Genomic DNA, 12,057 nt, shown 5'->3' on the forward strand with positions numbered 1-12,057 from the left:
AGACCCACAGAGACCCATAGGGACACATAGGGACCCATAGGGACCCATAGAGACACATAGGGACCCATAGAGACCCATAGGGAGCCCCTACAAATCCATTAGAGACCCACAGAGCCCCATAGCAACCCCGTAGGGACCCATAGCGCCCCATAGAGACCCCACAGAGACCCATAGAGAGATACTGGGACCCATAGAGACCCCATAGAGACCCATAGCGACCCATAGGGACCCACAGAGCCCCATAGAGACCCATAGGGACACATAGAGAGATACTGGGACCCATAGAGACCCCATAGAGCCCCACAGAGCCCCACAGAGATCCAGTGACCCATAGAGCCCCATAGAGACCCACAGAGACCCATAGAGACTCATAGGGACCCACAGTACCTCATAGAGACCCATAGCACCCCATAGAGACCCACAGAGCCCCACAGAGACCCATAGAGACCCATAGAGAGATACTGGGACCCATAGAGCCCCACAGAGCCCCATAGAGAGATACTGGGACCCATAGAGCCCCACAGAGCCCCATAGAGAGATACTGGGACCCATAGAGCCCCACAGAGCCCCACAGAGACCCATAGAGAGATACTGGGACCCATAGAGACCCCATAGAGACCCATAGGGACCCATAGAGAGATACTGGGACCCATAGAGACCCCATAGAGACCCATAGGGACCCATAGAGACCCCCATAGAGCCCCACAGAGCCCCATAGAGACCCACAGAGCTCCATAGAGACCCACAGAGACCCATAGAGAACCACAGAGACCCATAGGGACCCATAGAGACCCATAGAGACCCACAGAGACCCATAGAGAGATACTGGGACCCATAGAGACCCACAGTGCCCCACAGAGACCCCATAGAGCCCCACAGAGCCCCACAGAGACCCATAGAGACCCATAGGGACCCATAGTGCCCCATAGAGACCCACAGTGCCCCATAGAGACCCATAGCACCCCATAGAGACCCACAGTGCCCCACAGAGACCCACAGAGAACCCCCAGAGCCCCAAAGTCCTCCCGTGACCCCACGACCCCCCGGACCCCCGTGACCCCACGCGACCCCACGTGACCCCACGCGCCCCCACGCCGCCCCCACGCGGCCCCACGTGACCCCGCACTGACCGCGCTGCGCCCCTCCAGAGCCCCACGGCCACGGCCGCTCCCACGGCCGCGTACAGCGCCACGAACGTCGGCAGCGCCACCGCGCGGCCAAAGGGCGGCACTGCAGCTCCTGCGGGCACCACAGGGACCCATAGGGACCACAGGGACCCATAGGGACCATAGGGACCATAGGGACACATAGGGACCCATACGGACCCATAGGGACACATAGGGACCCATAGGGACCCATAGGGACCCATAGGGACCACAGGGACCCATAGGGACACATAGGGACCCATAGGGACCCATAGGGGACACATAGGGACCCATAGGGACACATAGGGACCCATAGGGACCCATAGGGACCAAAGGGACACATAGGGACACATAGGGGACACATAGGGACCCATAGGGACACATAGGGACCACAGGGACCCATAGGGACCCATAGGGACACATAGGGACCCATAGGGACACATAGGGACCCATAGGGACCACAGGGACCCATAGGGACCCATAGGGACCACAGGGACCCATAGGGACACATAGGGACACATAGGGACCCATAGGGACACATAGGGACCCATAGGGACCACAGGGACCCATAGGGACCCATAGGGACCACAGGGACCCATAGGGACCATAGGGACCCATAGGGACCACAGGGGACCCATAGGGACCCATAGGGACACATAGGGACCCATAGGGACATATAGGGACACCATAGAGACCCATAGGGACACATAGGGACATATAGGGACCCCATAGAGACCCATAGGGACCCATAGGGACCCATAGGGACCCATAGGGACCATAGAAAGCCACAGGGACCCATAGAGACCCCATAGTGACCCATAGAGACCCATAGAGAACCATAGGGACCCACTGCGACCCATAGGGACCCATAGAGACCCACAGAGACGCATAGGGACCCATAGAGACCCATAGGGACCATAGAGACCTATAGGGACCCCATAGCGACCCATAGAGACCCAAAGGAACTCACAGGGACCCATAGCGACCCATAGAGACCCACAGGGACCCATAGAGACACACAGGGACCCATAGAGACCCACAGGGACCCATAGAGACCCATAGAGACCCACAGAGACCCCATAGCGACCCATAGAGACCCACAGGGACCCATAGAGACCCATAGAGACTCCATAGTGACCCATAGAGACACACAGGGACCCATAGAGACCCACAGAGACGCATAGAGACCCATAGGGACACAGAGGGACCCATAGAGACCCATAGAGACCCCACAGAGACCCATAGCGCCCCACAGCCCCCCCCCGCCCCACACCTGCTCACCTTTGGGGGTCGGTCACCTCCAGCTCCACGTCCTCTGCCCCCCCGGGGGGGTCTTCCTCCTCCGCCTCCTCCTCCTCCTCCTCCCGCCCCACATCGCCGTCCCCCACCCCATAGAAATCCCCCACCTCGGGGTCCCCCCATCCCCCGCCCCACACTTTGGGGTCTCCGGGGAGGGAGGGGGGAGGGGCGGGGAAGTCCCACCCGCTGTCAGGGGCGTGGCTTCCCTCGGGGGAGTGGCTTAGGTTGTGGGCGTGGCTTCCCTCGGGGGCGGGGCCTCCCTTAGGGGCGTGGTCTCCCCCGAGGGCGGGACCAATCTTAGGGGCGTGGCTTCCTGCAGAGGCGTGGTTTCCCCCGAGGGCGGGGCCTCCCTTAGGGGCGGGGCCTCCCTTAGGGGGCGGGGCTTCCTGCAGAGGCGTGGGTTCCCCCGAGGGCGGGGCCTCCCTTAGGGGCGGGGCCTCCCTTAGGGGCGGGGCTTCCTGCAGAGGCGTGGGTTCCCCCGAGGGCGGGGCCTCCCTTAGGGGCGGGGCCTATCTTAGGGGCGGTGTCTCCCTTAGGGGCGGAGCCACCCTTAGAGGCGTGGCTTCCAGCGTGGCCTCCCTCGTGGGCGTGGTTCACACCGCGGGCGTGGCTCGCGTTGTGGGCGTGGCCTGGAGGCCCCGCCCACTCGCAGCGGTACCGCCCACTTTGGGAACGCCTCAGCCCCATAAGCCACAGAGACCCCATAGGGCCCAACCCCCCCCCCGGCGCGCAGCCCACCCCCTCAAAATCGGGGCCCCCCAAGTCCCGCCCCACGGATCCCCCCTGTACCACGTGACTTCGGAAGGCGGGGGGAGGGGCTGCGCGGAGCCACGCCCCTCCGGATTTCGGGTGGGGGAGGGGGAGGGGTTGGGGGGGGGAGGGCGGCACGGGATCTGCAGCGCTTCCCCCGGGGCGGCCCAGAGCCACTGCGCCTCTGTGGGGCACAAAGGGATGTGTGGGGCGCGGGGACCCATAGGGACCCCATAGAGACCCATAGAGACCCCACAGAGACCCATAGAGACCCATAGAGACCCCATAGAGACCCATAGGGACACAAAGAGACCCCATAGAGACCCCATAGAGACCCATAGGGGACCCATAGAGACCAATAGAAACCCATAGAGACCCCACAGAGACCCCACAGAGACCCCACAGAGACCCACAGAGACCCATAGAGACCCATAAGGACCCATAGAGACCCATAGGGACCCATAGAGACCCATAGGGACCCATGGGGACTCATAGAGACCCCACAGAGACCCATAGAGACCCATAGGGACCTCACAGAGACCCATAGAGACCCATAGAGACCCCATAGAGACCCATAGAGACCCATAGGGACCCATAGGGACCCCATAGAGACCCCACAGAGACCCATAGAGACCCATAGGGACCTCACAGAGACCCATAGAGACCCATAGAGACCCCATAGAGACCCATAGGGACCCATAGAGACCCCACAGAGACCCATAGAGACCCATAGGGACCCCATAGAGACCCCATAGAGACCCCATAGCGACCCATATCGACCCTTAGACCCATAGAGACACACAGAGACCTATAGAGACCCATAGCTCCCCATAGCTACCCATAGAGACTCATAGCGACCCATAGAGACCCAAAGCGACCCATAGAGACCCATAGCGACACCACAGAGACCCACAGAGACCCATAGCGACCCATAGAGACCCATAGCGACCCATAGAGACCCATAGCGACCCATAGAGCCCTATAGAGACCCCATAGAGACCCACAGAGACCCATAGAGAACCATAGAGACCCACAGAGACCCATAGAGAACCATAGAGACCCCACAGAGACCCATAGCGACCCATTGAGAACCACAAAGACCCACAGAGACCCATAGTGCCCCATAGAGACCCCATAGAGCCCCACAGACCCCATGTGACCCTGTGACCCCGTGACCTCTCACCTCCCAGCACCACGTGGACGGTCCCAGAACGTTCCCCAATGGCACAATCGTAACGTCCCACGTGAGCGCTCCGGATTGGTCCAATCCTTAGCTCCGCCCCTTCAGGCCACGCCCCCGGACGGAGGGCACGCCCTCGATGGAACCACTTAGCGGAGGGCGTGGCCTGCCGAGGGGGCGTGGCCCGACGGGGGCTGCCCCGCCCTCCCGATTGCTCGGCGCTCGGCGAGGGGGGTGGGGCTTGGGAGGCATCCAGGGGCGTGGCCTCCGCAGGGGGCGTGGCCACGGGGCAGCGCAGGGTGACATTGGCGCCAATGGGGGCGGCCACAAACAGCGTTTCTGGGGCGGAATTTTGGGGCAGTTCGGCCCTTTTTCGTCATTTTTTACCCCATCCCCCCTCTCTCCCCCGGGTTGCCCTTTGGCCACACCCGTTTTCCCCCCATTTTCCCCCCGTTTTCCCCCCATTTTCCCCCATTTTTCCCCATTTTCCCCATTTTCCCCCATTTTTTCCCCCATTTTTCCCCAATTTCCCCTTTTTTTCCCCAATTTCCGCATAGGTTTCCCCCAGTTTGGGGTTCTTCCCACGATTTCCACATTATTTCCTCCCATTTTCCCCATTGTTTCTCTCATTTCCCCCCATTTCCCCATTATTTCCCTATTTCCCCCCAATTCCCCATTATTTCCCCCAATTTCCCCATTACTTCCCACGATTTCCCCATAATTCCCCCCCATTCCCCATTATTTCCCCATTATTTCCCATATTTTCTTCCCATTTCCCCATTATTTCCCCCAATTTCAACATTACTTCCCCCAATTTCCCCATTATTTCCCCTATTTAACCCCCAATTCCCCAATATTCCCCTATTCCCCCAATTTCCCCATTATTTACCCCAATTTTCCCATTATTTCCCCATTAATTCCCCTATTTTCCCCAATTTCCCCAATTATTCCCCCAATTTCCCCATTATTTCCTCATTATTTCCCCCAATTTCCCCATTATTTCCCCTATTTCCCCATTATTTCCTCTATTTCCCCCAATTTCCCCATTTATGTCCCCTATTTCCCCCCATTTCCCATTATTTCCCTATTTTCCCCCTATTTCCCCATTTTTGCCCTAATTCCCCCTATTTCCCCCATTATAACCCCCCATTTCCCCATAATATTCCCCATTATTTCCCCATTATTTCCCAAATTCCCCCAATTCCCCATTATTTCCCCCAATTCCCCCATTATTCCTCATTATTTCCCCAATTTCCCCCATTTCCCCATTATTTCCCCTATTTCCCCTTCATTTCCCCATTATTTCCCTATTTTCCCCAATTTCCCCATTATTTCACCCCATTTCCCCATTATTTCCCCCCATTTCCCCATTATTTCCTCATTATTTCCCCCAATTTCCCCATTATGTCCCCTATTTCCCCCCATTTCCCCATTACTTCCCTATTTCCCCCAATTTCCCCATTATTCCTACCCCAATTTCCCCATTATTTCCCCCCATTTCCCCATTATTTCCCCTTTTTCCCCATTATTTCCCCCTATTTTCCCCAATATTTCCCTATTCCCCATTATTTCCCCCCAATTCCCCCATTACTTCCCTATTTCCCCCCCAATTTCCCCATTATTTCCCTATTTCCCCCAAATTTCCCCCAATATTTCCCCCAATTCCCCCATATTCCCCATTATTTCCCCTATATCCCCATTATTCCCCTATTTCCCCATTATTTCCCCCCAATTTCCCATTATTTCCCTATTTCCCCCCAATTTCCCCATTATTTCCCCCCATTTCCCCATTATTTCCCATTAATTCCCCAATTTCCCCCCATTGCCCCATATTACCCCTATTTTCCCCTTAATTTCCCATTATTTCCCTATTTTCCCCAATTTCCCCATTATTTCCCCCCATTTCCCCCAATTTCCCCATTATTTCCTCATTATTTCCCCCCCATTTCCCCATTACTTCCCTATTTCCCCCCAATTTCCCATTATTCCCCAATTTCCCCATTATTTCCCCCCATTACCCCATTATTTCCCCAATTCCCCATTATTTCCCCAATTCCCCATTATTTCCCCCCATTTCCCCATTATTTCCCCAATTTCCCCATTATTCCCCCCATTTCCCCATTATTTCCCCTTTTTTCCCAATTATTTCCCCTATTTCCCATTATTTCCCCCAATTTCCCCATTATTTCCTCATTATTTCCCCCCATTTCCCCATTATGTCCCCTATTTCCCCCCAATTTCCCCATTAATTCCCTATTTCCCCCCAATTTCCCCATTATTTCCCCCCACTTCCCCATTATTTCCCCATTATTTCCCCCAATTTCCCCATTATTTCCCCATTATTTCCCCGATTTCCCATTATTTCCCCTATTTTCCCCCAATTTCCCCACTATTTCCTCCCAATTTCCCCATTATTTCCCCATATTCCCCCCTATACCCCTCAGCTTCCCAAATTCCCACTATATCCTCTCAATTTCCCCATTATTTCCTCCCAATTTCCCCATTATTTCCTCCCAATTTCCCCCAATTTCCCTTCCCCCATTTTTCTCCCATTTCCTCCCAATTTCCCCCAATTTCCCCCCCATTTTTCCCACATTTCCACCCCACTTCCCCCAATTTCCCCCCATCCCTTTTTCCTCCCCCTCCGCCCCATCCCCTCCCCTTTTCCTCCATCGCCCCGTACCCCCTTTGTCCCTCATTTTCCCCAAAATCCCCCTTTTTTTTACCCAATTTCCCTTCCCCCATTTTTCTCCCATTTCCTCCCAATTTCCCCCAATTTCCCCCCCCATTTTTCCCACATTTCCACCCCACTTCCCCCAATTTCCCCCATCCGTTTTTCCTCCCCTCCCCCCCTTTTCCCCCCCTTTTCCCCCACTCCCCTTCCCCCCACACTCCCCCCTTTTTTCCCCAAAATCCCCTTTTTTTTACCCAATTTCCCTCCCCCCATTTTTCCCACATTTCCACCCCACTTCCCCCAATTTCCCCCCAACCCTTTTTCCTCCCCCTCCTCCCCATCCCTCCCCTTTTCCCCCATCGCCCCACACCCCCTTTGTCCCTCATTTTCCCCAAAAATCCCCTTTTTTTTACCCAATTTCCCTTCCCTCGTTTTTCTCCCATTTTCTCCCCATTTCCCCCCCATTTTTCCCACATTTCCACCCCACTTCCCCCAATTTCCCCCCAACCCTTTTTCCTCCCACTCCTCCCCATCCCCCCCCTTTTCCCCCACTCCCCTCTGTCCCCGTTTTCCCCCATTTTTCCCCAAAATTCCCTTTTTTTCGCCCATTTTCCCCCACTCACCGCTGCCCACCACGTTGACCACCGCTCTGCTCTCGGCCCCGCCCACCCGGCACAAGTAAGGCCCCGATTGGCCGAGCCGGAGGCGGGGCAACACCAAAGCCCCGCCCTCGCCCAGCCCCAAGGCCCCGCCCCCTCGGCCCACGGCCAATAGGAGGAGGGGCGGCGCCCCGGCCACGCCCACTCGCGTCCAACGCAATCGCGGGGGGAGGAGCCCCGGGGGGGGGACCGCGGAGGGCGGAGTCACAGCGGAGCAGCACCGCCCCTGCGGAGGGACACGGCGACCCATAGCGACCCACAGCGACCCATAGCGACCCATAGCGACCCATAGGGACCCATAGGGACCCACAGCGACCCATAGCGACCCATAGGGACCCATAGGGACCCATAGAGACCCATAGCGACCCACAGCGACCCATAGCGACCCATAGGGACCCACAGCGACCCATAGAGACCCATAGAGACCCACAGCGACCCATAGAGACCCATAGGGACCCACAGCGACCCATAGGGACCCATAGCGACCCACAGCGACCCACAGAGACCCATAGGGACCCACAGCGACCCATAGGGACCCATAGCGACCCACAGCGACCCACAGAGACCCATAGGGACCCACAGCGACCCATAGGGACCCATAGCGACCCACAGCGACCCACAGCGACCCATAGGGACCCACAGCGACCCATAGGGACCCATAGCGGAGCGACCCATAGAGACCGATAGGGACCCATAGCGACCCACAGGGACCCATAGCGACCCACAGCGACCCATAGAGACCCATAGGGACCCAGAGAGAACCATAGAGACCCATAGGGACCCATAGAGACCCATAGCGACCCACAGCGACCCATAGGGACCCATAGGGACCCACAGCGACCCATAGAGACCCATAGGGACCCATAGGGACCCAGAGAGAACCATAGGGACCCATAGGGACAAACAGAGACCCATAGGGACCTATAGAGACCCATAGAGACCCCATAGAACCCCATAGAGACCCATAGAGCCCCATAGATCCCCCATAGAGCCCCATAGAGACCCCATAGTGACCCATAGGGACACACAGAGACCCATAGGGACCCATAGGGACCCATAGGGACAAACAGAGACCCATAGGAACCTATAGAGACCCATAGAGACCCCATAGAGACCCATAGGGACTCATTAGGAATCATAGAGACCCATAGAGACTCCATAGAGACCCATAGGGACCCATAGAGACCCCACAGAGACCCATAGAGACCCATAGGGACCCCATAGAGACCCATAGGGACAAACAGAGACCCATAGGAACCTATAGAGACCCATAGAGAACCCATAGAACCCCATAGAGACCCATAGAGCCCCATAGATCCCCCATAGAGCCCCATAGAGACCCCATAGAGCCCATAGAGATCCCATAGAGCCCCATAGAACCCCCATAGAACCCCATAGAACCCCCATAGAGCCCCATAGAGCCCCACAGATCCCCACAGAGACCCCACAGAAGGGGACCCACCGGTGAGCGCGGCCTTTAGGGTCCCCGCGTGGGTCGCCCCCCACCCCATAGCGCAGAGCAGCGCCAGCAGCGCCGCCATGGTGGGGCCGGGACAGGATGTGGCGTCCAGACCCATAGCGACCCCATAGCGACCCATAGGGACCCATAGGGACCCATAGCGACCCATAGGGACCCATAGGGACCCATAGCAACCCATAGGGACCCATAGCGACCCTTAGAGACCCATAGGGACTCATTAGGAATCATAGAGACCCCATAGAGCCCCATAGAGACCCCATAGTGACCCATAGGGACACACAGAGACCCATAGGGACCCATAGGGACCCATAGGGACAAACAGAGACCCATAGGGACCTATAGAGACCCATAGAGACCCCATAGAACCCCATAGAGACCCATAGAGCCCCATAGATCCCCCATAGAGCCCCATAGAGAACCCATAGAGCCCATAGAGACCCCATAGAGCCCCATAGAACCCCATAGAACCCCCATAGAGCCCCACAGAGCCCCATAGAGCCCCACAGATCCCCACAGAGACCCCACAGAAGGGGACCCACCGGTGAGCGCGGCCTTTAGGGTCCCCGCGTGGGTCGCCCCCCACCCCATAGCGCAGAGCAGCGCCAGCAGCGCCGCCATGGTGGGGCCGGGACAGGATGTGGTGTCCAGACCCATAGCGACCCCATAGCAACCCATAGGGACCCATAGGGACCCATAGCGACCCATAGGGACCCATAGCAACCCATAGGGACCCATAGCGACCCTTAGAGACCCATAGGGACTCATTAGGAATCATAGAGACCCCATAGAGCCCCATAGAGACCCCATAGCGACCCATAGGGACACACAGAGACCCATAGGGACCCATAGGGACCCATAGGGACAAACAGAGACCCATAGGAACCTATAGGGACCCATAGGGACAAACAGAGACCCATAAGGACCTATAGAGACCCATAGAGAACCCATAGAACCCCATAGAGACCCATAGAGCCCCATAGATCCCCCATAGAGCCCCATAGAGAACCCATAGAGCCCATAGAGACACCATAGAACCCCCATAGAACCCCCATAGAGCCCCACAGAGCCCCACAGATCCCCACAGAGACCCCACAGAAGGGGACCCACCGGTGAGCGCGGCCTTTAGGGTCCCCGCGTGGGTCGCCCCCCACCCCATAGCGCAGAGCAGCGCCAGCAGCGCCGCCATGGTGGGGCCGGGACAGGATGTGGTGTCCAGACCCATAGCAACCCCATAGCGACCCATAGGGACCCATAGCGACCCATAGGGACCCATAGCGACCCTTAGAGACCCATAGGGACTCATTAGGAATCATAGAGACCCCATAGAACCCCATAGAGACCCCATAGTGACCCATAGGGACACACAGAGACCCATAGGGACCCATAGGGACCCATAGGGACAAACAGAGACCCATAGGAACCTATAGAGACCCATAGAGACCCCATAGAGACCCATAGGGACAAACAGAGACCCATAGGAACCTATAGAGACCCATAGAGACCCCATAGAGACCCATAGGGACAAACAGAGACCCATAGGGACCTATAGAGACCCATAGAGACCCCATAGAGACCCATAGGGACAAACAGAGACCCATAGGAACCTATAGAGCCCCATAGAGAACCTATAGAACCCCATAGAGACCCATAGAGCCCCATAGATCCCCCATAGAGCCCCATAGAGAACCCATAGAGCCCATAGAGACCCCATAGAGCCCATAGAGATCCCATAGAGCCCCATAGAACCCCCATAGAACCCCATAGAACCCCCATAGAGCCCCATAGAGCCCCACAGATCCCCACAGAGACCCCACAGAAGGGGACCCACCGGTGAGCGCGGCCTTTAGGGTCCCCGCGTGGGTCGCCCCCCACCCCATAGCGCAGAGCAGCGCCAGCAGCGCCGCCATGGTGGGGCCGGGACAGGATGTGGTGTCCAGACCCATAGCGACCCCATAGCGACCCATAGGGACCCATACAACCCCATAGTGACCCATAGGGACCCATTAGGATTCATAGAGACCCATAGAGACCCATAGGGACAAACAGAGACCCATAGGGACCTATAGAAACCCATAGAGACCCCATAGAGCCCCATAGAGACCCCATAGTGACCCATAGGGACCCATAGGGACCCATAGGGACCCCATAGAGACCCCATAGAGCCCCATAGATCCCCATAGAGACCCCATAGATCCCCATAGAGACCCACAGATCCCCATGGAGACCCCATAGAGCCCCATAGAGACCCCATAGCACCCCACAGATCCCCATAGTGACCCCACAGAAGGGGACCCACCGGTGAGCGCGGCCTTTAGGGTCCCCGCGTGGGTCGCCCCCCCACCCCATAGCGCAGAGCAGCGCCAGCAGCGCCGCCATGGTGGGGCCGGGACAGGATGTGGCGTCACCGCGCGGCCCCTGAGCCGTGACCCGGGGTCCCCGGGGACCCCACAGGTGGCACCGCGTCCCCTCCCCCCATCGGCGTTCCGCTTCACCCCACTGTCACCCCATAGGGGGCCTTATAGGGCCCCAATGTCACCTCCCCCCCATTGTCACCCCATTATGGGGCCTTATAGGGCCCCAATGTCACCTCCCCCCCATATGGGGCCTTATAGGGCCCCAGTGTCACCTCCCCCCCATATGGGGCCTTATAGGGCCCCAGTGTCACCTCCCCCCCCCACTGTCACCCCATATGGGGTCTTATAGGGCCCCAGTGTCACCTCCCCCCCCCACTGTCACCCCATATGGGGCCTTAGAGGGCCCCAATGTCACCTCCCCCCCATATGGGGCCTTATAGGGCCCCAGTGTCACCTCCCCCCCATATGGGGCCTTAGAGGGCCCCAATGTCACCTCCCCCCCCACTGTCACCCATA

This window comes from Cyrtonyx montezumae, unplaced genomic scaffold, assembly GCF_038088225.1.
Source record: "Cyrtonyx montezumae isolate F1298 unplaced genomic scaffold, pur_monq_1.0 scaffold_166, whole genome shotgun sequence".
Classification (NCBI taxonomy): Eukaryota; Metazoa; Chordata; class Aves; order Galliformes; family Odontophoridae; genus Cyrtonyx; species Cyrtonyx montezumae.